This window comes from Vicia villosa, linkage group LG5 (assembly GCF_029867415.1).
Source record: "Vicia villosa cultivar HV-30 ecotype Madison, WI linkage group LG5, Vvil1.0, whole genome shotgun sequence".
Classification (NCBI taxonomy): Eukaryota; Viridiplantae; Streptophyta; class Magnoliopsida; order Fabales; family Fabaceae; genus Vicia; species Vicia villosa.
In genome coordinates this window covers 157,077,069-157,091,843 of record NC_081184.1, presented here as the reverse complement: position 1 = coordinate 157,091,843, position 14,775 = coordinate 157,077,069, and the positions used below count along the sequence as shown (strand labels likewise).

General features: G+C 31.9%; 1 long non-coding RNA gene across 3 annotated transcripts; it reads right to left on the bottom strand.

Annotated features, from left to right (window-relative positions):
• Positions 1–10,195: 10,195 nt before the first annotated feature.
• Positions 10,196–12,934, bottom strand: LOC131607913 (uncharacterized). 3 transcript variants are annotated; one of them, XR_009285442.1, is made up of 7 exons: positions 12,508–12,934; positions 12,132–12,303; positions 11,750–11,900; positions 11,496–11,594; positions 10,859–11,408; positions 10,644–10,758; positions 10,196–10,541 (listed from the first exon to the last, which is right to left on the bottom strand). It is a non-coding gene; the product is annotated as an uncharacterized LOC131607913 (long non-coding RNA). The 3 variants fall into 3 exon arrangements; XR_009285440.1 differs by having other exon boundaries at positions 10,644–11,408; XR_009285441.1 differs by having other exon boundaries at positions 10,644–11,392.
• Between the last annotated feature and the right edge of the window lie 1,841 nt (positions 12,935–14,775).

The following is a 14,775-nucleotide window of genomic DNA, read 5'->3' as shown; positions in this document are numbered from 1 at the left end:
AGGCCCTAATTACTATTACATCAAAATTGAATAAGCGACCTATACACCTTCTAGAATTTAAATAACAAAATAAATAAACAAAATAAAAAAACGAAGGCAAAATTGAATAAAGGCAAAATTCAAATGGCGGAAATTAAATAATTAAATAAATGCAAAAATTAAATGACGGAAATTAAATAATTAAATGAGTGTCATTAGTTTAGAAAGAATCAGGGTTTACAAACCTAAACCTTTAAAAAGAAAACTTACTGTGACCTACAAAGGTTTGTGAAGTTTGAGAGATTGTGTTAATGGGCAACACCTACCTACCTAATGGAGATTTTTATAGGGGGGACTAATTACAAGGCAAATTGCATTACGTTAAAGTTATAAGAAAATGTCAATTGATTAAATAAAACCTTAAACTAATTAAATTAACCTAATTAAAACTAATTATTCTAATTAAATAAACTAATCAAAATTTAAGGTATTTAATTAATTTTTAGGAAAAAGTTTATTAGGAAAATTTATCATTAAAGAAAAAAGGTTTAAGAATTTATAAAAACTAATTAGAAAAGAGAGAAAAAAAAATTAAATTAAATTAAATTTTAAAGGAGTAATTTAAATAAAGGAAATAAAGAAAAAAATAAAAACTAGAAAACCTGGGCGCCGATTTTGTGTGGATGAGACCTTGGGAGTCCATGGTGGACCATCGTTTGGAGGTGTTGGATTCTACTCTCAGGGAGATCTGTTGGTTGACGCTGGAGGGCATACCATAGGCTTGCGCGCGCTAGAGGTACAGGATCTTCAAACAAACAATTTGTAAAAACAAAATGTCCAGCCCTGGGTTCGAACTCGTGTTCCTTCGCTTTCCATCATCCCAAACTGCCTTGCCATCCGTGCTGTGTTTGTTAATTGTTAATGAATCAAAGGGTATAAAATAAATTAAAAAAAAGTACAATTAGTGGAGAAAGTCAAACGTTGGGGCCCAGTGTGCATCGACCAGCCAGTCAGAATTGGAGAGAGGAAATTGTCTTTGTTGACCAGCCTATGATGAAGGGGCACGCGTGGAAAGGGAGAATAGCTATGTTGACGGACCAATCACGTTGCATTCTCCATGCCTAGTCAGTTTCGTCTTCTTCATCATTCCTCACCTGCGAATTTAGCCACGCCTTCTGCTATGCATTTACCTGCGGAAATTTAACATATTCGAAGGAAACAATCTGCAAGCATGAAACGCTGACAAATCACGTTAACCATATTTCTAAAGCACCCAGATCAACTGAATAAGGTGTTGCACGCTCATTGATGGCATTGGCTGGGTCGGAGATGGACCGTAGCATGGCATACGAAGAACGAGTTCTTCCTTGCCCTAACAATGGTGGGCGTCCATACCCTGATAATGGAGAGGGTGTATGAACGTGCTTGGAGCCTTGATAGCGACATGGTTACCTTCCTGGGACGTTCAAGATTAAGATAGGATGCGTGGGATCACCTTCACTCCATGGGAACGAGATCTTGCTTATGCCCACCCTTTCTTGAAATTTTGCAACTTGGAAAACCTACCACCCTTGGCCAATTTTTTTTCGTCCTCCTCTCATTAGGATTAGTGTATATATATATATATATATATATATATATATATATATATATATATATATATATATATATATATATATATATATATATATATATATATATATTGGAGGCATTAGGTCAGACTTGTGGGCTTGGACTTTAGGTTATGAAGAGAAAGAAATTTTTATAAGAAAAACCATGTATTTCTTTCTAGAATTGTATAATACCTCTCATGGCAAGGGCTGCACGTTTTTGGACCTTTAATGGTGATTATTTGGGCCTCTCCAATGATTAATAACAAAGCCATATGAATTGATTCCACAATTTTATATTTTATATTTAATTTATTTGCTTTTTAATTAAATAAAATCCAAATAAATATAAGTAAAAATTATAAAAATATGGGAATGGGTTTATAGGTCCTCATTTAGGTCAAGATCATGTTTGAAGCCCAGCACTTAGGCCCATTAGTCAAGAAACTCAAAATTGTCCAATTAGGGTTTCATATTCTTCTTGAATTTCGCCCAACTTGTGCAAGCCATAACTCCTTCATTTTTTATTGTATGGAAGTGTTCTTGAGCTTTTTAGAAAGCTTATAGTGTCCTCTAAATGATGCTTTTGGTTTCATCTCAATTAAATATTCCATGCTCAAGTTATGAGCTTTGATCCAAAAGGTGTTTTCATTGACTTTTTGGAGGACCTGTAATGTATTGGCTCATATCTCCCAAATGGTGCATTTTTGGCCTTGGCTTGTGAGAGACAAAGTTGTAGAGAACTCAATTTCCTTCAAAATGAGCTTTAGGTGGGAAATTACTGATGTCCCATGTGAAAGTTATGGCATGTCAAAGTTGGGTTGACTTTCTCCTTAAAAACCCTAATTTAGAAACTTAGGTTTTTGATGATTTTGGAGCTTTTCTTGATGAATCATGATCAATCCTTGATCGAATGATGAATGATACTTCAAAATGAGGATGTTGACCAAAAATCAGGAATTTTGACTGTACTTTGACTACAGTTGACTTTTAGGTCAAATCAATCGACTGTTGATCATTTGAGTAGTTGACTGAGCAATCCTATGAATTAGAGCTTGCAACTTACCATGGGGATCCTTTGAGGCATGTGAGAGACCAAGGGTTCCATTTGAGGTCTTAGAACTTGATTTTACTTTGAAAAGAGCAAAACCCTAGTTTGAGGGTTGTTGTTTAGGAGAGTGTACAGTCAGTCACATCTTGAGCTTCTGATATTCAAATGAGTTTGAGTAAAAAAATGTGGCGGGCAAATTTTGGGGTATGACAAGAGGAAACCAAAAAATTAAGGCAGAATTGATGATAATGATATCTACTTGATGTGGCCGCTTCTTTCAAATAATGGATTTGATTAGGTAACCTTCATAATTGAAAGAATGATTCATTGCAGGGATAATCCAAATAGACCATTGTTTTTCTTTTCCTTTATGCAGCTCATCCCTGAGGTTAATGAGATTATTTTCAATGCAGAAGACCTAACTGAAGTTCATAAGATTTTGGATTATTATGGAGTTTCCAAAATGAGATACTATAGGGATTCATACGGTGACTATTACTACCTTGAGAAATCTGGCCAGAACGCTTATGATGATAAAGTTTTGGAGCCGACTAAGGATCCCTCTGATGAGCCTGCTAGACCCTCTTCTAGTTTACTATCTACTAATTTGAAATCTTATCCTAATGAGTTGGTCGGAAGGATTTTGGCTGGAAACCAGGTTAGAGAATAAAGGATCATGCAACACATTCCAAGGAAAGAGAAGAAAGTTGGGCAAAGCTAAAGAATGATTTAAAGGCTTAGTTGAAGGCTAAGATGCAAGCTTCTGAAGCTTGAGTGACTGCTCAAATGGAGTCTGTTAGAGCGTATATTGACTAATTAGGTATAAATAACGTCATCCTTAATATTGGTCCTTCTAATGTTGATATTGGCACCATTGTTCTTGCTCCAGATGTCACTATTATTGCACCACATCTTTTATGATGAAACTGTCATTCCATGATTTTATTTTAGTTTTTCATGCATAACATTAGCATTATCTTGATATTCATGTCATTGGATTTTATAATGTCAACAAAGAAGTAAATGAGATGGGCCTGAAATGTGTGGTGGACCTGATCGGCAAACTAGGAGAAGACGCCCATGTTCAAAAGTTTACTGTCAAACACAGGGCCGCAAGAAGGTACAACTCCAAGGTAAAGCCGAGGGAGATGCAAGAGGGTGGCCTGGTGCTAAAGGAGATAGTCATACCTGCTGTCATACCCCAAAATTTGCCCATCATATCCCAAGATGTTTTTACTCACCTGACTTGCAATTGCTCAAGATAGTGCAAGCTCACTCTTCTCCTAGGCACAAGATCCAAAATTAGGGTTTATGGTTTAATCAAGAAATTTGAACTTCTAATACCTCAAGTGGATTCCATGGTATCTCATATGATTCAAAGGATCCTCATGCCAAAATTCAAGCTTCAATTCATAAGATTGTACAGTCAAAAGTTCAAATGATCAACAGTCGACTAAGTTTGACCTAAAAGTCAACTGTGGTCAAAGTACAGTCAAAACTTCTGATTTTTTGTCAACAATCTCATTTTGAAGTATAATTCATCATTTGATCAAGGATTGATCATGATTCATCAAGAAAAGCTCCAAAATCATCAAAAACCTGAGTTTCTAAATTAGGGTTTTTAAGGAGAAAGTCAACCCAACTTTGACCAGCCATAACTCTCACATGGAACATCATAAAATTTCCATCCAAATCTCATTTTGAATAAAATTGAATTCTCTACAATTTTGTCTCTCACAAGCCAAGGCCAGAAATGCACCATTTGGGAGATATGAGCCAAAACATTACAGGTCCTTCTAAAGGATCGCAAAAAGTCATTTTTTTCTCAAAGCTCATAACTTGAACATGGTAAAATCAATTGAGATGGAACCAAAAGGAGGTTTCAGAGGACATCTTGGGCTTTCCAAAAAGTCCTAGAACATCTTCATATGACAAATATTGAGAGAGATATGCTTCGTACAAGTTGGTCGATTTTGAGAATTGCATGAAACCCTGGTTGGAAAATTTCATACTTTTGAAGTATTGGGTCATATTCTTATGATTCCCACGTGATGTCAAGCATATAGAAGGCCCAGAATCTCATTTATCTTTATTTTATGATTTTTATTTCTTTATTTTTGAACTTATTCACTTAAATTCAAATAAAATCAAATAGAATCATAATTAAATGATAAAAAGCTTATTTGATTTTTTTAAATCTTTTTAAACCAATCTAAAATTATCTTGGGGGCCCATGGAACAATACCATAACATTTTATGATTCTTATTCTTTTCTTTTTGAATTTATTCATTTAAATTCAATATTTGATTAAATAAAATCATAAAAATTTGGTTGATTGATTTCTCTTGATTCCAATTAATTCACAAGTGCCAAGAATACGTGGAAAAATATGCAAGAATTAGAGAAGAACCCAAAATAGCAAGATTTGGTGCAAATCCTGTTCAAATTTTTTCTCAAATTTTTTCATCAATTCCACGATTTGTTTCCCAAACTTTCAACCCTAAAAATCATTCCCTATATAAGTACAACACCACTCCGTAACAAGGGACGGGTGGGCAGCCATAGCACTAGGGTTTGGTACTTCAAAAAACCATCCAAAATTGCACCATGAGTTTCATACGTTGCATGCCAATTCAGAGACTTCTGGTGACCAACAGGCAATCCTGGGAACCTATTGAAGCTTCACCAACCGTCCAGGAGCCTCGCAGCATCGTGCACCATCATCATCTAGAACACGGTTTGCTTCAAAACTTTTAACTTCGATTATGATAATCTATGCGTTATTAACACTTTGTGAGTACATTTTTATGATTATCATGATGTTTAAGACACGTTTGAATCATCGTTAACAAGCTTTGGCATGAAGATATCAAGTTGCCATGGTTAGGGCATGATGAAACATCATCATCGTTGTCGCGGGGAAAAATCGTATCTTTTTTCGGGATGAGACACCTGATGCTTTCTTTGGGCTCGAGCGCTCATAAAAAATGATTTTTCTTTTGTTTCGACCAAACTTTTTATTGTTTCCAAAGTAGGAAAAGGAAAAAAGCTGCAATAACCTTAAAAGTGGGGGGAGAGATCTTTGGGTAAGAGGGTTGGTTATACGAAGGGAAGGTATTAGCACCCAATGTATCTATAGTACTCTATAGGTTTCTTTGTTATGTCCATTTCTTTCTATGCTATTGGGGTTCTGTTGTGAGATAGGTGGGAAACTAAGGTGTTTGTTTGATTATGCTCGCAAAGATCATCGCGATCCTCTGCATACATATCCCTTAGAGGGAATCAGAGCATCTGTAGCTCGGGGTCTACGGGTGCTAAGGTTTGAGTGGTTTGAGGGAGAAGTTTTGCTCGCCAAGGATACGACCTTGTGCCTACGTATTCTCAAAGGGATGTTGAGAAAGTCAGAGCAATCGTAGTTCCCACTTATGCTAGTGGAAGCAAAGGATAAGAGACAAATGTCATCTAAATGTTCGATGTATCTAATCTATATCATCACATACATCTGTTTGATTTTGTTTGAAAATATTTTCATTATAAGCCCTGGGCCATGCCACTTATGGTGCTTAGAATGATAAAGATGTTTTTTAGCCAGCCTTGTGGCAAAAACTTTCAATGAAGTCAGCCTTGTGACAAAAAGTTTTGATTAATCTGCCAGCCTTGTGGCAAAAGTTTCAATGAAGTCAGCCTTGTGACAAAAACTTTGATTAATCAGCCAGTATGGTGGCAAAAAAGGTTTGATTGATTAGCTAGCCTTGTGGCAAAAAAGTTAAGTTGATTGATTGATTGATTGATTGTTTGTGATGATATAGATGAGATACTCCTATCATAGAGATGATAAATGTCTAATCTCCTAGGGTATTTGATTTGGATATTGGGGATGCTTATAAGAAGCCCGTGGGTCCTTGTACGAAGCCCAAGAGGAGGCTATCCGAGGGTCCTTGCATTGTAAGCCCAAGAGGAGGCTATGGGAGGGACTATCGAGGGTCCTTGCATTGTAAGCCCAAGAGGAGGCTATGGGAGGGACTATCGAGGGTCCTTGCATTGTAAGCCCAAGAGGAGGCTATGGGAGGGACAAGTCGTTTGTACGAAGCCCAAGAGGAGGCATGGTATAGTTGGTTTGAGCTCTTAGAGCGATTTCACCGGGAAACCATACTCTATGTCCTAACCTAAACTAGGGAGATTCTTTGCACGAAGCCCAATAGGAGGCTATGGGGAACCTAGTGTTGTACTAAGTTGAACAAGCATATATATAACACAATCACAAATATGAACAAGTACGAACAAATATGAACAAGTACATGAACAAATATGAACAAGTATGAATAGTTATATATATATACTAGTAAAGGACCCGTGCGCCCGCACGGGTCACGTAAAGTCGGTTTAAACAATAAATAAGTATATAATAATGATTAATAAATATATATAAAAGATACACAAATTAAAAATAAAAAACATTTGAAATTATAATTGTCAAATAAATATTAATTTAATCTAGTTAGAAATATATAGTTTAGTAGAAAAAATAAATAAAATAATTAAGTAGTCATCTACCCGTGCGTTCGCACACATTATACAATATAGCTATAATCTATCGTGAGTAGTCATCTACCCGTGCGTTCGCACGTATTGCACAATATTATAAATAATAAATAAATATAATATATGTGATTATATTTATTTGATTTGGTAACAGGTACCAAACTTTTTTGTCCAAATTTTGTTTATTGTCACTCATACCCCTTATATTATTATAAGCATTTGAAATCTTTTTACTTATTTTAAATAAAAATTTCAATATATTTAATAGATTTATTTTTCCAAAAATATCAGTTATAGGTTAATATGTACATATAAAAAATAAAGGAAATAATTAAGCATTTATCTATCACAGTTGTAAATAAATATAATATAATGATGGTTAAAAATGTAAATAAAATATATACACATTAAGTAGATTTGTCCCGTCGAAAAATGTATATTTGAGTAGAAAAATAAAGAAAATAATTAAGAAATCATTTACCCGTGCGTTCAGTTCATACACAATATTATTATAAGAGGTGTGTAGGTTTCCCAAGAAGTTGTGGAGGCAGGTCATAATGAATTTGGTTTTATCAATACGTTAATGAATTGTCTGCAATAAATAAAATTATTAAAATAGGCTTTTTAGTAAAAGGTATAATAGATTTTTTTAGTAAAAGTTATAATAGGTAATCATGGTACTACCTCTTAATGATTACTTTGAAAATAAATATACTATCTTAAAATTTAAGAAATTTTATATTATAGGCTTGTTTATATATTTTACCTATAATATATTAGTTGACATAGTATATTTTTATTTGTAATTGAATTTGGGAAAAAAATAAAATTTACGTAATTGAAATGAATATTATAATTAAAAAAATTGTTTAATATTATATTAAATAATTATTTCTCTTAATTTTTTTACAAATAAGATAGTTATTTTATAATAAAGAGTAAGTTTTTAAAGAATAAGATATTCAATACCAACTCTTTCCGGTTTTATAAAAAAAATTATATAAACAGTTGGCTTTTTCCCGTTTATAAAAATACTTATAATTTATTACCGTTTATTAAAAAAATTGTATCAACAGTAAATTATTTCTTGTTTATAAAAAAATTTGTATAAACAGTTGACATTAGTTATTAAATATTGTATAAAATTAATGTCATTTGTTGATATTGTATAGAGAGTTATTTGAATTCCACCGTTATAGGTTAATATGTACATATAAAAAATAAAGGAAATAATTAAGCATTTATCTATCACAGTTGTAAATAAATATAATATAATGATGGTTAAAAATGTAAATAAAATATATACACATTAAGTAGCTTTGTCCCGTCGAAAAATGTATATTTGAGTAGAAAAATAAAGAAAATAATTAAGAAATCATTTACCTGTGCGTTCACACGGTTCATACACAATGTTATTATAAGAGGTGTGTAGGTTTCCCAAGAAGTTGTGGAGGCAGGTCATAATGAATTTGGTTTTATCAATACGTTAATGAATTGTCTGCAATAAATAAAATTATTAAAATAGGCTTTTTAGTAAAAGGTATAATAGGTTTTTTTAGTAAAACTTATAATAGGTAATCATGGTACTACCTCTTAATGATTACTTTGAAAATAAATATAATGTCTTAAACATGTAGTAAGTTTTTTAACTTCTATATTATAAAAAATTTAGTTTAAAATTTTTATTTTGTTTTAGTATTTTTATAACTTAGATGATTAAAAAATGTTAAATTTTATAATTTAATATTTGAATGTGGGCACCAACTGTAATTTATAAATTGATTCATTAATTGAGGTCAAACTTTTAAAATAGATGGTAATGTTTTTAATTTAAACGTGTTTCATATTTTTATTAATTATCTCATAAAAATCTAAAACATTAAAAACAAATATTTTATTTCGAAAAAAGAATCTCTAATTTTAATTTTGTATAAATGATTATAACAAAACTGATTTGTAGTATTAAAAGTCTAAGGACCAATATATGTTATAAACATATCACATTAAAATAAATAAGTAATAAATTGTAATTACAATATTAAATGATATTTGTTATAATTTAATTGCATTTAAGATCTAAACCATTAAAAATTGAAATTGAAACTTAAAAAAATACATTGAAAATTTGCATTTATTAAATGATAATTTGACCATTATTATATTATTAATTATTTGAATTTGCATTGAAAATTAAGTGAATTATTCATAATTATGGTAATTTACATTTATTATTTTTTAAAAGATGCTATAATATTAATAACATTAATAAAGTTTTTAATGATATACATTTATTCCATTTTAAAATAAATATTTTTCATATTTTTATACGTATTTTAAAATAGAGTATGTAATATTATAAATTATACATTAATTTTTAATATTTTTATAAGTATTTAAAAAATAGAAGTAAAAATTTATATTTAAAATTATTAAATTTTAAACTATTTTTAGTAGAAATGTACAAAAATAAAATGGTTATATGGAAAAACTTAAATTTCCTCAATAAATGAATAAAATATTTATTGTAGTAATAAGGGGTATGTACAAATATCATAAGGTGATTGATTTATGCATAGAAAAAGTATAACATAGGAATTTTAATTTATTGTATTGTCATAAATGGTTTTCAATTTAATAATAAAATTTTATAAAGTATACCATAAATATAATTTAACCATAATTATTGTAATTATTATTTAATAGCGTTTAACATATATAAAAATAAAAATATGAATAGAAATAAAAATTGGAAGCAGGTGGGAGTAGCTTTTGTTTTGTACCGTGATTTTAACATTTTTCAAATATAGGCTAATTATAACTGTCAAATATAAAAATATTTTATATCTTATAAAAAATAGAAAATCAGTAAATACTTCACATTACTCTTTTTTTAGTAATTTATTATTGTTTTTTAAAATTTAAAAATGTGTGATTTATTTTTTCTAATCGACAGTGTCAGTGTCATTATTATACAATGCAAAAATTTGTAAAACACATGAAGCCTCCCAACCATCATAGAAAGCTCAACAAATCTATTCAACAAAATTATCAATAGAGTGACAATATTCAAAGAGTCCTCTCATACCAGTTCCAAGAAAATACTTGCACATGGAGTTAACACTAATCTAAGGCTATATTAACATGATTTCTAATATTGAGTACAAATGTAAATGGATCATCTTCCCCTATAGCAGCAGCACCACTGGAGCCGGAATCTTCAAACATAAACTCAGTTCCAATTCATGAAGTTTACACTAAGCCAAGGCTATATTAACAGTGATTTCTAATATTCAGCACACATGTAAATGTATCCGATGCACCTGTAGCAGCTGTATCACTGGAGCCGGAAGCTGCAAACCTAAAATCATTTCCAATTCATGAAGTTAACACTAAGCGATATATACACAATACTGATCTATATAAATGAACTTTTGTATTGAAAAAAAAATCAAAAAACTACCAAATGAGTAACTCTTGAAAGTTCCTATCTATACCAAGCAAGGTAGCTGATGGGTACATATTAGCTCCCATCCCAATTCTCATCTCAATCTTCTTTGCTATGGCAAGTTGATCACCTTAAAAACAAAACAAAAGAACAAAAATTAACTTGTCGGTGATTGATAACAAATTCCTTTTTCGGCCTGCATAGGAAAAAAATTGATGGTAAAATACTACTCTTCATAAAAGTTGACAGAGAAGAAGATGTTAGTCATAAGTAGCCCATTCTCTTGAATATTGCTATGGAAATATTCTGAAAAATCGTAAAAGATTGACTTTTGGATCCCATGAAAAGTGTCCATTCTTTATTAAGATGGCTGGAAGTCCTGGAAAAATTGGTGAATTTTGTTGAAAATCTCATTCCTCGGCCGAAAACAGTTCCTCCAAACGTTGCAATGAGACATTTGCATTTGCTACCTGTAGAAAATACAATCAGTATATAATCAGTAACTGCCAATGAAAGCCATTGATAGTCCTTGTGGAAGCATATATTTCAATGGTTTCAACTTCCTAATCTTTAATTTCTTCTATAGATGGAAATCAAATGCTAAGGAAGTCAAATCATTTGCACCATTTTAGACATGGTGTTTACTATTATAAGATTAAATTTCAAATAACTTTAATGAAAATATAAGTTAACACTTAGCTTTGATGACGAATCACATGTGAAATCGACTCGATTCAGTAGATTTAAAATAGCGGTCCCTGGTCCTGTTGTGTCATTCCACTTTTCATCATTGCACATAATTCATCATTAGTGACAATACCGATAATCCACAACAGAGCTAACCCGATTAAATTAAGACTAACTTACATTATTTTTATCGACCTCCAACTTATATTCTTTATTGTTGCTTCATCATCTATTACATGCTTTGTCATAGCAGTCTCCAATCCTTCTTTAATAATATTCCTGTTTGTGAAATTAGAGAAGCAAATGGTCACTCAACCATGACCATGGTGAATATCGGTACTTAAAATGTTAGAGAACTCTGCAACCAATAATATCAGAAAGCATTAAAACTAAAAACAAACAGTTTATTGCTTGGGCATGATAAAAGGCCACACCATAAACTTGAGGCCAATCTGAATTCATGGGAGAAGGCCGGTGAATGACATGTCCTTTATTGCACACGCCGAGTTTAGCCGAATCACCGGTGAAATAGACGACCTGTTGACCCCCTTAAGCTGAACCACCAATCATATCTCTATCTTCAACCTAAAAAACAACTGCTTGAATCAACTGTGAGGTAAAGTTTGATAATTCCTTGTTTATATGGAGTGTGACTGTATCAAACATGATTTTCACATAAAAAATCAAATCCCAAACAACATAATTTCTTTTTACATTTCAATGTATCAAAATCAAACTTTGAAATAATTAGCTTATGATAAATGTTAATTTTAACTACAATCTGCTGCACTGAAAAGATGAATATAAAGGCGTTACCTTTGAAAGAGTCGGTACTGAAGAGATGGAAGATTCATTGATGAAAGATGAATAAATTCCTTCGTTGCCGCCATGGACAACAACGGCGGCGTTACCTTTGACAGAGAAAGTTTATCTTTTGTAGTTGTGGGCAAAAGCTTGAGGAGCCAACTTTCGATCTTCATCTTCATACCTGCAAATCACACACACAGAAAGAAATCAGAAGGAGAATGAGGAGCCAACATCAACCTCATGTAATTTGTTTGTTGTTGCAGGATCTGAGTGTTTTCTTCTTTCAAATACTCTACATCACACAGAGAAACAACAAAAATGAACAAAAAATGATGCAAAATGTAAAAACGAAATCAAGTCGTTACAAACCATGATAGAAACATACCTTATAATAAGCTTGCAAGGGATACGATTCACAGTGGTCAGAAATAAGCAATAAGACATGTTTTTTGATGGCAAAACCTAAAATCGAAAATCAAAACAATGAGGATTAGAAGCACAAACCCTGAAATCAATAGAGTGAAAGGAAAAGAGAAATAATCGCGTATAATCTGAAAGTGGTGGTTGTTGTTTGGTCCCGCGCAGCGGAGTGACAGTGTTGGCGGATGTGTGGTGGCCGTAAACAGGCGGTGGTTCAAGGGTTTGAAGGAAAAAGAGAGAGGAGTGAAAATGGAAGAAAGAAAGAAAGAAAGAAAGAAGGGTTAAGTTTTGTCTGAGAGAGAGAGGGAGAGGGAAAGAGATGAAAAATGTGTGTATTGGAATGAAGAAACGTGTAAAAATTGAAAAAGTGTTGAATTGGTTTTGCTGTAACCAAGAAGATTTGCACAATTCCAATACCTTTCCTCACGTTAGTATTAATGATGGAAAATAAAATGGGCAATTGAAAGGGTATGCAATGATTAAGGAATATATATTTTTAATTAAAATATTAAAGGAGATCCAATTACCGTTGTGTCCCCGATTATCACCCTCAAATTGAAAGATTAGAGGGATATTGAAAGAATTTCATATGTATTGTACTTTATTATATTAAAAGTAGATATATGACAAGGTGCGTGTATATAATGGAGTTTATGAATGAAATATACCTGTAAGCATGATCCATTTGTATACACGGGGGCTCGGGACTTATACTCGGGGAGAGGCCCATTGAGTTTATTCAAAGCTATGTAAACAAGTATTTACAAGAGGGCTTGGGACTTATACCTGCATGGAGGCCCATGGTATTTTTGGGAAGATTTAAAGAAAACCTTCATTTTTTGATTTGTTGTTCGAAGTTAAAAAAACAAATTGAACGAGATGTATACAAAAAGGTGTGTGTACAATGAAATACCTAATTTCATGTACATGAATGGGACTTATACCTATGTGGAGGCCCATGTTTTATTTACAAAACATGGTTGATTGTTTTATTAACATCGCGAGGTTTCGTCGTTTGAAAAGCTGTTTGAAAGTTTTGTTTTGAAAGAAGTTTTCTGTTTAAAGAAAAACTGTACAAAGAAAAAGGAATGGGTATGTACAAAAGGGGCTCGGAACTTATACCTACATGGAGGCCCATGGTATTTTTTAAAAATCAATTGATCAATCCAAAAAGATTTAATCAATAGTTTCTTTTGAAAAGAAAAACCCAGAAAGAAATGGTTTATCGTTTTGAAAAACTGTGATCGTTTGTTTTAAAACAGTTTGAATTTTGACAAAAGTCAACTTAATTAAGATAAAAACAAATTTTATGCTTAATTAAGACCTAAAAAATTAGGGTTTGATCACAAAAATATTTACAAGTGATTAGGTTTGAAAAATCAAATAAAAACAATATTTAAAGTATTAAAAAACACTTAAAAACATGTCATTTTAAACCTATTAAAAACATATTAAATAAACATTTTTTTTGTGATTTTTTTTTATATTCATAAAATGTATATATTAAATAAGAAGTGTACAAAAAATGAAGCAAAAATGAATTGATTTGATTGGTTAAATTAATTAATAAAGTTGTTAAGAAAATGAAGAAAAATAGTTGTAAAAAATTTGGTTTTGTCTTCACTAGGGCTTGAACCCACGCACCCACGCTTGCCAACCAAAACAACAACCAACTGAGCTGCGCGCGCAGCTTGTTATATGTATGCCTCCATTTAATTATATTTTAAAATGAAATATTTGAATTTTCTGAACAAAAATGGCGCCAAGAACACACCCTAATTTGATTTTCAAAAATCTTTGAAACTGGACCAAATTGATCAAGTAAAGGGTCTATCTTGCTTGGTTTTTCACAAGGATCATGATGGTGATCTTTAATTTCATTTATTTTTATCCTAGGGCTATCAATTTTCTGATGAACACGAAGAACCCTAATATGACAAATCATTGTGAAATCGTGTATGATCATGATATGATGCAATTGATTGAGGGTTAATGATCCTCATAGGTGCAGAAACAAGATGGTATATCAATATTTCATTTATGATGCATGTATGTATGAGTTTGAAGTTCATGAGCACTCACCTTAAAAATGGCAAAACTGGAAATTGAAATCGTGCCTGGAGGTGTTACAGATGTTGTTGCTCAATCTGGACAGCTTCAATGGACCTTAGGGAACATGTTTGAAGTCTTGGAATGAACTGGAAACCTCTTTATCAGTCTATGGTACCCGATC